The sequence below is a fragment of the Chelonia mydas genome, chromosome 1 (genome assembly GCF_015237465.2).
Source record: "Chelonia mydas isolate rCheMyd1 chromosome 1, rCheMyd1.pri.v2, whole genome shotgun sequence".
Lineage (NCBI taxonomy): Eukaryota > Metazoa > Chordata > Testudines > Cheloniidae > Chelonia > Chelonia mydas.
The window spans coordinates 139,727,344-139,737,550 of NC_057849.1; positions in this window are offsets into that span (position 1 = coordinate 139,727,344).

Sequence of the window (10,207 nt, forward strand, 5' to 3'; positions counted from 1 at the left end):
ATCACATGACATAATTTTTAATTAAGGATTAATCTTTAATTCCTGGAGATTCCAGGACAATTCTGGAGGGTTGGCAACCCTTGCATTGACATCATCCATCGCAACAGGATCATATCTCAATTCCATTTCACAAGCGAAACAATCAATCTCATATCATCCCAGTCCCAAGATATCCCTCTGGCCAATCCTGCAAAGTGGGCAGCCTGTCCTGGAAGAGGCTGAGCACTTTCCACTCTGTTCCTTCAGCAGTAATTGAGGGTGATCAGTATCTAGTAGGATTTAGGTCCTTGGTCTGCCCAGGAGAAAGTTGACAACTCCCAGCAGCCACTTGTTCTTGATTACATTTTAACAAACCCCATCAAAGCCCCACCTTGTTTTGTGAGCTTGACAAATGGTGCCATTCAAGGTTTTTCCATTTTTGGTTCTAAAACCTCACTTTTGCATACAGTGAAATGAAACTCTGCATAGTGTCTGAGAAGCAGATTCATACCCCTTTACACACAATTTACAAGCTTTGTTTGCCATTCATTATTGTTGCTTGCTGATGCCCTTACAACATCTTGAACCGAGAATGACATTTTTGAATAATACTTTACTAAAAGTTAAAAATCTCTAATTTTCCATACGCCCTCCTATTTATTTTCTTACATTATGCTTTCTTTGCTTCTGTCTATATCGGGCAGATCAATCACTCCCTTTAGTACTGTATCTCTAACTAGACTTTCTTATGACCTGGTTGTGTGGCAAAGTCCCAGAGCAGAATAATGATCAATGTAACTAGTAATGTCAAATTTCCAATACCCTGACCCAGGATACTGGTTCTTCTCTAGACTGCTCTCTAAGCCATGTATTGGAGCATCTTCAGCTGCCCTTCATTTCCCTATAGCTCAAAAGTGAGAAAAAAAACCCCAAGAACTATAATTTTGTAAATCTTTTTGAAGTTTGTTGCATTCCACATTTCAAAATCAATATTTAGCAATAAATGTGAATAAGCAATGAAAGCCTGGTAACATCTGGTGAATAGTACAGAGTTTTCAAATTCTATTGCCCAGTGGATTAGTCAGTTAAGGCAGACAGGCTTGATGGGATGTTAAGACTCAGAGGTGATCACTGAGTGAGTGCATTTTGGAGAACTGATATCGTAAAGCAGATGCCTGATGAATGTTGTCCTGAGGATAGGGTAAGGGGGGGAGAAAAGCCATGGTGCTTATAATCAGAAGAAAACAGCTATTATTTCATCTTTCCTAATGGCAGGAGACTGCAGCTGGCACCCAATGAAGCAGCAGGTACTGGATTAGTTAGATCATCTCACTGAAGCTGATAAACCACTTAACTATGGAAGGAGCATAAGCAAAAACATGTGAATTAATAGTAAAGATCTTTTCAAGAACCGGTTAAAATTACGCAGGTTAAAGCGAAGGCAAGTTATTTTTCAATATTTTGCTCTGAGTATAATATTGAAAAACATGCTCTTTGCAATCATGTCATTGGGATTTCCCCCGCCTGTAAAATACAATCGGTACCAGAACAAGTGAGGATTTTAATCTATAATGCACTGCTATTATTAAATATCCAGGCATGAAAGCAAGATAGCAAAACAGAAGATACTGTTTATTAAAAGCACCAACTGTTTAGCAAAATGTACAATGGAAAAATAGTAAAGAATCTCTCTCATAATAAATTTTCAAACTGAAAGGCTTTTTGATTGCTCCTGCTTCTGAAAATAGTCATTATCTAAGTAAACACAATTCTCTTTGAACACTAAACTGCCCTTTAGCAATCATTATTTGCCTGTCAATCAGCAGATTGCATAGCCATGTAATTGCAATGTCTCTGGAGTTATCTGGTTGCTGTTATTTCCAATGGAACAGTAGTTTCCAGTTACCAGGAACCAGTACCATATTGCATACAAAAATCACCTGCAACATTGCTTCAGGAACACAGCAGTGTTCAAAACTGTAGATCTTATGGACAAGAAGAAAGAGAGAAACAGTTTTTTTCTCCAACTGCTTGAGGAAGGATGCCTCCAGAGATATGTATTAAAAGGAGATGCAGAAGCTGAAGATAAATATTCTTGTTTCAGTTTGCACATTCATTTTCCAGGCATCAATCTAAAGTCATTTGCTCTAAAAGCACTGGAGATTAAGTGACTTCATTTTGATAGATGATGTTTTGTAAGGATGAAATTCAACAAAACCTTTGATACCTCAATGGCTTATAATAAGGGCACGTAGTTTGCCTCACTAACGACGAATCCCCAGACAATTAACACTTCAATTCTACGGAGCTGTGAATTCCACGGCTTTGTACAAGCCACATTTACAATCCCAGGAAGAAAATAAAGTAAGGTTTCAGAATGTTCTGAAAAGTACTGGACAGAATCTGGAATGATTAACAGTCAGGAGACTTTACAGGACTACTTCTGAGACTTCAGATTTGAATGACAACAAGTTGAGTGCAACAGCCTTTCAATCTTTGCTGCAATAGGGTTAGAAATTAGAACGAGGAAACAGCCTTATAGAAAGAGCTGGGTGAATAAATGATTTTTCTGTTCACTGGTAGCTAAAAAAAAAAAAGTTTTAAAAAATTGGTTCATTTAATCCATATAGAAAAATATCAGGTTGAATGAAACATGTTGTGTACTACCTGAAACGCTTGGCAGAGGCCTCCCTAGTACCTTCAGCTAGTGGTCTGAGCACTTACTGAGGGTATGGAAGAGCTAGATTCATTTCTCCCTTCCTGCCTGATGTGCAGAAGAAATCTGAACTTGGGTTTCCCAGATGGCACAAGCATTCCCTAACCATTGGGCGACTCTGAGGTGGGTCACTCATCATCTCTCCTATTAAACCTGTTCTACTTTTTATAACTAATAAAGTAATTGGATCAGAGATGTGAACTCAGGTCTCCCACCACCGAGGTGAGTGTCCTACTACCAGGATATACAGCCAATTTCAATCTCTTTCCCTGGCCCAATGAGTATTTATTGTCATTTTGAATGACTATACATGAAGACAGAATATGGCCCTAGAAAAAGAATGCATTGCGAATTTTGGAACCAGACTCTAGTGTGAATCTTGCAAGGTAGACAATTCCGTCACAACAAAACAACATAGGCAAACGCCCAATATTTAGAGTTGGCAGATGGTAAAAAGTGTAGCTGCTAGAGGCAAGCCAGAAATTAAGTGCAAGTTATGAGTCACTGTACACTGGATATGTGGGAAACATGTTAAGCAGATAGGTCTTCAATGCCAAGATTACAAGTCAGATTAAACAAATAGAAAACAGGAAGCCAGTGAATGTATTTAAGAAATCGAATGTGCTAGCAATGAAAGAACAACAAGTTGCATGACTATGTTCTAATATGAACAGGATAGATCCTATTAGTCAGGAGGCTGTTAGAATAATACATTATGGAAAGAACCAGGGCTTGCATCAAGGTTTTGGTTGTGGCAGTCATCAAATAGGCAAAATAGGAATACATTTTAAAGATATTTAATAAATGATATACTCAGGTCTTAACTCTGGAGTCCGTCTGGAGATGTAATGATCACTTAGAGTTCAGGATTACACCCAGCTATGTATCACATGAACAGCTGACATGGGAGAAAAAATTAACTCTAGGTCTGAGTCAAGTAATGGGTCAAAAATAATGGATATCTTTATAAACCATGCTTAATAATAAAATGTTAGATATAAACAGTTGGGGATGTCACTCATACAGCAAGAGATATGGAGAGGAACAACTTCAGAAAATATAATATTTAGTATGTTGAGATGTGTATCATCTGCATATAAACTATTGATAAGATGTGATACAGAGAAAAAGGAAGTAGACATAAAATAAACCCAGCAGAATACCCATCATTAGATCTCCTGAAGACTATAAATTAGAACTATAAGCCATTAATTAAGGTCATAAAGGCAAGACAAACCAGAGGAGCATAATGACATGGATACTATCAAATACAAATGATAAATGAGCTCATAACTGAGGAAATGAAGGAGAATGGATTATAATTTTACTAGTTCCAAAGAATTCTCAGCCATTACGTTTTTTCCACCATCCATAGGAAAAATCCAGATAGTTTGGAAATGTAAGGATGAATGGTATAAGACAGTTGCCCTTTATTTTTTGGTCACTTAGAAACTCTCATTTCGGGGGCAGGAGGGAAAGAGAGAGAGAGAGAGAGAGAGATGTGAGCAGGAAACTCAGACTTTATAAGTAGTTTCAGCTCAGTATCTAAGAACCAAAGACAACCAATCATTGTGGCACGAAGTTCTTACATTAATGAAAAATTGTTGCCTCAGAGTTTAATTTCTGTTTGAGTTACAAATAGAAGGAAAACTTAATGCTTTTCCTATTCAGCTACATGCTCTGTAGTGCTCAGACACACAGTGTGCAGATTATGAGACAGACTAATGTCTCTTTCCACCAGAATTACTGTAATAGCAAAGCTATTTTGCAAATGACAGTGCAACCATCAACTCAAATAATTCTGGAAAATTAATACCCAAAATGAATGCACTCTCATAGCTGAGGGACTACATTTTATATTTTAGCCTTTTCATTCTTGTTTTATATGAGATGTTTTATTCCGACACCCTAGACTTCTGTAGCATAGAGGGGATAATTTCTCCAGTTTTTCAGCATGATGATAGTTTAATCATTTGGCAGCTTTTAAAAGTGAAAAGGCAACACTTACATTTTGGATTCCAGAAAAACTTGAGAGCAAACTCAGAGAGCTCTGGGTCAGAGAAACTGGTCATCTTCTGCTATGCACCAGGTGGGGTCAGGATCTGAGACAATGCCAACAAACGGGTAGCAGACTCTGTATGCCCGAGGCCAAAGGCTCTTTTGTAGGAGGGAAGGGGGTTCCACAAACGCTACTGGAAGAGGAATATGGGCAGCAGGTTTAAAACAAACAAAAGGAAGAATTTCTTCACACAACCCAGAGTCAACCGGTGGAACTCGTTGCCAGAGGATGTTGTGAAGGCCAGGATTATAACAGGGTCCAAAAAAACTAGGTAAGTTCATGGTGGATAGATCCATCAATGGCTATTAGCCAGGATGGGCAGGGATGGTGTCCCTAGCCTCTATTTACCAGAAGCTGGGAATGGGTGTCAGGGATGGATGACTTGATGATTACCAGTTCTGTTCATTCCCTTTGAGGCACCTGGCATTGGCCACTGTCAGAAGATGGGATAGTGGGCTAGATGGACCTTTGGTCTGACCCAGTATAGCCATTCTTATGTTATGTAATATGGAGGGTGAGGCCTGTATATCTGCAGTGGCAATGTGGCTCCATTGATCATACTCTCATTTTCCCCCACCATCTACACACAGATTTCTGAGATATGTGGAATAGTTCTGCTGTTGACTCCCTCCTCACCCACATCCCTGAGAGCCTCCCCCATGCACACCCACATTAACTAGAGAAAGCAATTGACCACTAGAGACCAGTTATCAACAAACATTTAAACATTCCACTAGCAACAAGTGAAATGTCTGGACGCAGAAGTAAAATCAAATCCTATGTGTGTATGCATGCACAAGCATGTATGTGTAGGAAATGTATACCCTAAAGATCTTCTGACCTCTGGCACTTTTTGATTTGGAACTGTACAATGCAGATTAAACACGTTCTGTGTGTGGTCCCTGCAACACACACACACACACACCAGTGTGTGCAACTCTTTCAGGCAGACACACCAATTTTAATTTCTTGTTCCATTTCTGAGTGAAATTGATTCCCCCTCCCCAATTTTTTTTTAGCCTGCTGTAAATGATTTTCAGATTTTATGTTTGAATCACTATAGGGTTTTAATTCCACATTAACTGGTTTGGTAACTCCAATGCTGCCTTTGGTACTGTGTTCTTGCTCCAAGTTAGTCTTCTAAATGAAATGAATCATCTCAATATATTTATCTGGCTGCAGATATTTAGCTAGCCTGTTATAATGAATAGGCCAAAAGCAAATTCATCATAATGTTGTAAAGATCCTTAAAATCATCTTAAGGCTTGTCCCAGACAAGACAAAGCTCTGCAAAGCCTATTCATCCTTTCCCCAACCCTGAATTATGAGGGTAACTGCTACTGTGGAATTTCTAAGGCTATGTCTACACTACGAAATTAGGTCAAATTTCTAGAAGTCAGTTTTGTAGAAAGCGTTTTTATACAGTCGATCGTGTGTGTCCCCACACAAATACTCTAAGTGCATGTCGTCGGTGGAGTGCGTCCACAGTACCGAGGCAACCGTCGACTTCCGGAGTTTTGCACTGTGGGTAGCTATCCCACAGTTCCCGCAGTCTCTGCCGCCCATTTGAATTCTGGGTAGAAATTCCAATGCCTGATGGGGCAAAAACATTGTTGCGGGTGGTTCTGGGTACATATCGTCAGGCTCCCCCTTCCCTCCCTCATTCTCTGAAAGCAACAGCAGACAATCGTTTCGCGCCTTTTTTCCTGGTTTACCCGTGCGGACACCATACCACGGCAAGCATAGAGCCCGCTCAGCTAACCATCACCGTATGTCTCCTGGGTGCTGGCAGATGCGGTACTGCATTGCTACACAGCAGCAGTTCATTGCCTTTTGGCAGCAGACAGTGCAGTATGACTGGTGGCCGTCGTCGATGTATTCCAGGGTGCTCTTTCAACCGACCTCGATGACATCAGGGGCGCCTGGGCAAACATGGGAGTGACTCAGCCAGGTCATTTCCCTTTTAAGTTTCGTTTCCTGGTGATTCAGTCCTGCCGGCAGTCATACTGCACCGTCTTCTAATGAGCAGCCAGTAGACGACGATGGCCAGCAGTCATACCGCACCATCCTCTACCGAGCACCCAGGAGATTACGATGGCTAGCAGTCGTACTGCACCGTCTGCTGCCAGCAAGATGTGTAAAGATAGATGAAGTGGATCAAAACAAGAAATAGACCAGATTTGTTTTGTATTCTTTTTCTCCCCCCCTCCTCCCTCCCTCCGTGAAATCAACAGCCTGCTAAACCCAGGGTTTTGAGTTCTATCCTTGAGGGGGCCATTCTGTTTCTCCTTGATGCAAAGCCACCCCCTTTGTTGATTTTAATTCCCTGTAAGCCAACACTGTAAGCCATGTTGTCAGTCACCCCTCCCTCTGTCAGAGCAACAGCAGACAATCGTTTTGTGACTTTTTTCAGCACAGACGCCATAGCACTGGGAACATGGAGCCCTCTCAGATCACTGCTGCAATTATGAGCACTATAAACACCACGCACATTATCCAGCAGGATATGCAGAACCATAACCTGTAAGAAAAGCGAAACCAGGCGAGGAGGAGGTGACTGCAGTGCGGTGACGAGAGTGATGAGGACATGGACACAGACTTCTCACGAAGTACAGGCTCCTGCAATGTGCACATCATGCTGTCAATTGGGCAGGTTCAGGGCATGGAACGCTGATTCTGGGCCCGGGAAACAAGCACAGAATGGTGGGACCGCATAGTGTTGTGGGTCTGGGACAATTCCCAGTGGCTGTGAAACTTTCGCATGCGTAAGGGCACTTTCATGGAACTTTGTGACTTGCTTTCGCCTGCCCTGAAGCGCAAGAATACCAAGATGAGAGCAGCCCTCAAAGTTCACAAGCGAGTGGCGATAGCCCTCTGGAAGTTTGCAATGCCAGACAGCTACCGGACAGTCGGGAATCAATTTGGAGTGGGCAAATCTACTGTGGGGGCTGTTGTGATGCAAGTAGCCAAAGCTATCACTGAGTGGCTATCAAGGGTAGTGACTCTGGGAAATGTGCAGGTCATAGTGGATGGCTTTGCTGCAATGGGATTCCCTAACTGTGGTGGGGCGATAGGGATATCGGTTCTGTCTATCTTGGCACCAGAGCACCAAGGCAGCGAGTACATAAACCGAAAGGGGTACTTTTCAATTGTGCTGCAAGCACTGGTGGATCACAAAGGACGTTTCACCAACATCAACATGGGATGGCCGGGAAAGTACATGACACTCGCATCTTCAGGAACTCTGGTCTGTTTCAACAGCTGCAGCAAGGGACTTTCTTTCCAGACCAGAAAATAACCGTTGGGGATGTTGAAATGCCTATAGTTATCCTTGGGGACCCAGCCTACCCCTTAATGGCATGGCTCATGAAGCCATACACAGGCACCCTGGACAGTAGTCAGGAGCTGTTCAACTATAGGCTGAGCAAGTGCAGAATGGTGGTAGAATGTGCATTTGGACGTTTAAAAGCGCGCTGGCGCAGTTTACTGACTCAGTTAGACCTTAGTGAAACCAATATTCCCATTGTTATTACTGCTTGCTGTGCGCTCCACAATATCTGTGAGAGTAAGGAGGAGACGTTTATGGAGGGGTGGGAGGTTGAGGAAAATCGCCTGGCCGCTAATTACGCGCAACCAGACACCAGGGCGGTTAGAAGAGTACAGAAGGGCACACTGCGCATCAGAGAAGCTTTGAAAATCAGTTTCAGGAATGGCCAGGCTACGGTATGAAAGTTCTGTTTGTTTCTCCTTAATGGAAACCCCCACCCCGGGTTCACTCTACTTTCCTGTAAGCTAAGCACCCTCCCCTCCCCTCTTCAGTCACCGCTTGCAGAGGCAATAAAGTCATTGTTGCTTCACATTCATGCATTCTTTATTTATTCGTCACACAGATAGGGGGATAACTGCCAAGGTAGCCCCAGGAGGGGTGGTGGAGGAGGGAAGCACCGGGTGGGGTGGTGGAGGAGGGAAGGACAAGGCCACACAGCACTTTAAAACTTTAAAAGTTTAAAACTTATTGAATGCCAGCCTTCTGTTGCTTGGGCAATCCTCTGGGATGGAGTGTCTGGGTGGCCTGGGTGAGGAGGCATCTGGGTGAGGAGGCTATGGAACTTGGGGAGGAGGGCGGTTGGTTACACAGGGGCTGTAGCAGCGGTCTGTGCTCCTGCTGCCTTTCCTGCAGCTCAACCATACGCTGGAGCATATTAGTTTGATCCTCCAGCAGCCTGAGCATTGACTCCTGCCTTCTTTCAGTGAGCTGATGCCACCTACCATCTTCAGCCCGCCACCTCTCCACATGGTCATATTGTGTTTTCCTGCACTCTGAGATTGTCTGCCTCCACAATTTTGCTGTGCTCTGTCAGTGTGGGAGGACAGCATGAGGTCTGAGAACATTTCCTCCCAAGTGCGGTTTTTTTGCCTTCTAATCTTCGCTAGCCTCTGGGAAGGAGAAACATGTGCAGCTGGTGAGGAAAAAAAAAAGGAGAGTGGTAGTTAAAAAGACATTTTAGAGAACAATGGGTACACTCTTTCACAGTAAACCTTGCTGTTAACGTTACGTAGCACATGTGCTTTCATTACAAGGTTGCATTTTGCCTCTTATTGAGGGTCTGCCGGTTTGGTGTGAGAGATCACTCACGCAGGGCCGGGCAACAGAATTCAGCTTGTAGGCAGCCATGGTAAGCCACAGTCTTTTGGCTTTTTTAACCTTCATGACATGTGGGAATGGTTTCAAACAGCAGCGCCCTCATTTCCCATACGAAGTAGCCGTTGGGTTGGCCATTAAAAATGGGTTGGCAATTTAAAAGGAGGGGCTGGGTTCACATGCAGCAGAAACCCAACTAACCCACCCACCCCCCCCACACACACACTTCTCTGGGATGATGGCTTCACCCCTCCCCCCACCACGTGGCTAACAGCTGGGAAGATTTCTGTTCAGCTACAGGCAAACAGCCCAGCAGGAACGGGGGCACCTCCCAATGTCCACTTACTAAAACCATCCTATTTCAACCAGGTGACCATGAATGGTATCACTCTTCTGAGGGTAACACAGAGAGATAAAGAACTGATGTTATTTGAATGCCAGCAAACACTGGGACCATACGCTGCAATGCTTTGTGCTGCAATGATTCCCGACTATGTGCTACTGGCCTGGTGTGATAAAGTGACCTACCATGGAGGAGGGAATAAGGCTGCAGCCCTCCCCAGAAACCTTTTGCAAAGGCTTTGGAAGTACATCCAGGCGAGCTTTATGGAGATGTCCCTGGAGGATTTCCGCTCCACCCCCAGACACGTTAACAGACTTTTCTAGTAGTTGTACTGGCCGCGAATGCCAGGGCAAATTAATCATTAAACACGCTTGCTTATAAACCATGTATAATATTTACAAAGGTACACTCACCAGAGGTCCCTTCTCTGCCTTCAGGGTCCGGGAGCCCGCCTTGGGTGGGTTCGGG